The following is a 4242-nucleotide window of genomic DNA, read 5'->3' as shown; positions in this document are numbered from 1 at the left end:
TTGTTATTATATTTATTTTTCTTTTTTCTTCATTTTTAATTTTATTGTAATTGTTGTTGCAGTAGTTTTCTTTTATTCCCATCCCAGCCCACCCACCCAGCCCTTCCCTCCTCCCTCCCATTTCCACCCACCCCTAGTTTTTATTCATGTGTCCTTTATACTTCTTCCTGTAAACCCTTCCCCTGAAATTCCCCTGAAATTCCCTCCCCTCTTCCTTCTGGTCACTGTCAGCCTTTCCTATATTTCAGTGCCTTTGGTTATATTTTGCTTATTTCTTTGTTTTGTTATTTAAGTTCCCTTTAAAGGTGAGATTAGATAGTATTTGTCTTTCACCACATGGATTATTTCACTTAGCATAATGCTTTCCAGTTGCACCCATGCTGTTGCAAAGGGTAGGAGCTCCTTCTTTCTTTCTGCTGCATAGAATTTCATTGTGTAAATGTACCATAGTTTTTGATCCATTCATTTACTGATGGGTATCTAGGTTGCTTCCGACACTTGGGCTATTGTAAATTGTGCTGCTATGAACATTGGGGTTCATAGGTTCTTTCGGATTGGTGTTTCAGGGTTCTTAGGATATAATCCTAGCAGTGGAATTACTGGGTCAAAAGACAGATCCATTTTTAGTTTTCTAAGAAAATTCCATACTGCTTTCCATGGTGGTTGTACCAGTCTGCAATCCCACCAACAGTCCACTAGGGTCTTCTTTTCTCCACAACCTCTCCAACACTTGTTTGTTGCTTTGTTTATGATGACCATTCTGACTGGTGTGAAGTGGTATCTCATTGTGATTTTAATTTGCACCTCTGTGATAGCTAGTGATACTGAGAGCATCTTTTCATGTGTTTCTGGATCCTCTGTATGTCCTCCTTGGAGAAGTGTCTGTTCAATTCCTTTGCCCATTTTTAAATTGGGTTATTTGTCTTCTTAGAGTGGAGTTGTGTACATTCTTTATATATTTTGGACATTATCAACACACGTTTATGTCTTTTTTCATTTTATTGCTGTATACTTTCTCTGTGTAGAAGACTTTTATTTTTATGAGGTACCATTTGTTTATTCTTTCCTTTATGTCCCTTGCTCTAGGGGACATATCAGTTACAATATTGCTGTATGGAATATATGAGATTTTCCTGTCTATGTTCTCCTCTAGGACTTTGATGATGCCATATCTTACATTTCAGTCTTTTATCTGCTTTGAATTTATTTTTATGTATGGTGTAAGTTGGTGCTTGAGTTTCATTTTTTTTTTTCTTGTAGCTGTCCATCTCTCCCAACACCATTTGTTGAAGAGGCTCTTTTTACTCCATTTTATGCTGCTGCCTCCTTTGTCAAATATTAATTGACCGTAGAGACTTGGGTTTATTTCTAAGTTCTCTGTTCTGTTCCATTAATCTATGCATCGGATTTTATGCCAGTGCCAGGCTATTTTGATTACAGTAGCCTTACAATACACTTTGATATCAGGTATTGTGATCCCTCCTACTTTGCTCTTTTTCTCAAATTTGCTGCAGCTATTTGGGGTTATTTATGATCACATAAAAATTTTGAAGTGTTTCTTCTATATCTGTGAAATATTCCATTGATACTTTGGTAGGTATTTTATTGAATCTGTAAATTGCTTTGGATAGTATGGACATTTTGATGACATTAATTCTTCCAATCCATGAATATGGTATATGTTTCCATTTATTTATTCCTTCCTTAACTTCTTTCTTCAGTGTTGTGTAGTTTTCTGAGTACAGGCCTTTTCCCTCTTTAGTTAGATATATTTCTAGGTATTATATTTTTCTTGTTACTATTCAAATGGGATTTTTTCATGATTTCTGCTTCTGATGTTTCATTGTCAGTACACAAAAATGCATTTGATTTATGAATATTGACTTTGTATCCTGTTGTTTTGCCAAATTCATTTATTAGGTGGAGCAAATATTTGGTGGAGTCTATAGGATTTTCTATGTACACTATAATGTCATCTGAAATCAATGACAATTTTGTTTCCTCCTTTCTAATTTGAATGCCTTTTATTTCCTTTTCTTGTCTGTATACTGTGACTAGGACTTTCAATACTATGTTGAATGGAAGCAGTAAGAATGGACAACCTTGTTTTGTTCCTTATCTGAGTGGGAAAGATGTTAGTGTTTTCCCATTGAGTATGATGTGGGCTGTAGGTTTCTCATGTATGGCCTTTATTACATTGAGGAATGCTCCCTCTACTCCTACTTTGCTGAGTGTTTTTATCATATATGAGTGCTGTACCTTATTAAATGCTTTTTCCACATCTATTGATACGATCATGTGATTTTGTCTTTGCTTTTGTTTATGTGATATATTACATTTATAAATTTGCAAATATTGTATCATCCTTGTATCCATGGGATGAATCACAATTTGTCATGGTGTATGATCTTTTTAATGTATTGCTGGATTCAGTTTGCCAATATTTTGTTTAGGATTTTGACATCTATGTTCATCAGCAATATTGGCCTGATGTTTTCTTTCTCTGCTGTGTCTTTATCTAGTTTTGGGATTAGGATGATGCTGGCTTCATAAAAAGTGTTTGGGAGTCTTCTGACTTCTTGGATTTTCTAGCATAGTCTGTGAAGAATATGGTTTAGCTCTCCCTTAAATAATTTGTAGAATTCTCCTGTAAAACTGTCCGGCCCAGGGCTTTTGTGTGTTGGAAGTTTTTTGATTACTGCTTCAATTTTATCTGCTGTTACTGGTTTGTTCAGGCTTCCTGCTTCTTCTTCATTGAGATTTGGAAGATCACTTTTTTAAAGAAATCTGTCCATTTCATCTAGGTTTTTAAATTTCTTAGTATATAACTATATACTTCATAGTAATGTCTTACAATCGTTTGTATTTTTGTGGTGTCAATTGCAATCTCTCCTCTTTCATTTCTGATTGTGTTTATTTGGGTCCTCTCTCTTTTTTCTTGTTTAGTCTGCTTAAAGGCTTGTCAATTTTGTTTATCTTTTCAAAGAACCAGCTTCTGGATTTATTGATCCTTAAAATTGTGCTTTTAGACTCTATGTCATTTAATTCTTCTCTAATCTTAGTTATTTCCTTTCTTCTACCTGCTCTGAGCTCTCTTTGTTGTTGTCCCTCGAGTTCTTGTAGTGATAGGATCAGGTTGTTTATTTGAAAAGTTTCAATTTTTTTTTTTTTTGGTGGGCCTGTATCACTATAAACTTTCCTCTCAGGAATGCCTTCACTGTATCCCATAAATTTGGGATTTTGTGAGTTCATTTTCACTTGTTTCCATAAACTTTTTGATTTTTTCCTTGATCCCATTCTTAACCCATTCATTGTTTAATAGCACGCAATTCAATATGCATGAGTTTAAGTGTTTTTGAGTTTTTTCCTTCAAGTTGGTTTCTAGTTTCAGTCACCTGTGGTCAGTGAAAATGCTTGATATGATTTCAGTTTTCTTGAATTTGTTAAGGCTTGTTTTGTGTCCTATCATGTGGTCTATCTTTGAAAATATTCCATGTGCATTTGAAAAGAATGTGTATTTTGCTTCTTTGGGATGAAAGGCTCCATATATATCAGTTTAGTTCATTTGATCTAGGACATTGTTCAATGCTGCAACATCTTTGTTGATTATTTTTTTGAAGATGTATCCATTTTTTGACAGTGGGGTGATAAAATCCCCTACTAAATTTATGTTGCTGTCAATATCTTTCTTGAAGTCCTCCAAGATTTCCTTTATGTATTTGGGTGCTCCTATGTTGAGTGCATATATATTTACAATGTTTATGATTTCTTGATGAATTCTTCCCTTGAGTATTATGAAGTGACCTTCTAGGTCTTTCTTTATGGCCCTTTTTTTTTTCATCTATTTTATGTGATATGAGTATTGCTACCCTGGCTTTTTTTCCTGTTTGTTTGCTTGGAAAATTTGTTTCCAGCCGTTCACTTTCAGACCGTGTAGGTCTTTTGTTCTGAGGTGGGTCTCTGGTACGCAGCATGTCTGTGGGTCATGTTTTCTTATCCAGTCATCTATTCTATGTCTTTTGATTAGAGCAGTTAATCTGTTTACATTTAAGGTTATTATTGGTAGGTACTTATTCATTGCCATTTTTTGTACTTCTCTCTCTCTCTCTCCTTTTTTTTCCTTTTCTTAAAGCAGTCCCTTTAGCATTTCCTACAGAGCTGATTTGTTGGAGGTGTATTCTTTTAGACTTTTCTGTTGGAAACTCCTTTTTTGCCTTCTATTTTAATTGAGAGAGTTGCTGG

This window comes from Phyllostomus discolor, chromosome 14 (assembly GCF_004126475.2).
Source record: "Phyllostomus discolor isolate MPI-MPIP mPhyDis1 chromosome 14, mPhyDis1.pri.v3, whole genome shotgun sequence".
NCBI classification, from domain to species: domain Eukaryota; kingdom Metazoa; phylum Chordata; class Mammalia; order Chiroptera; family Phyllostomidae; genus Phyllostomus; species Phyllostomus discolor.
This window is presented reverse-complemented; position numbering follows the sequence as displayed.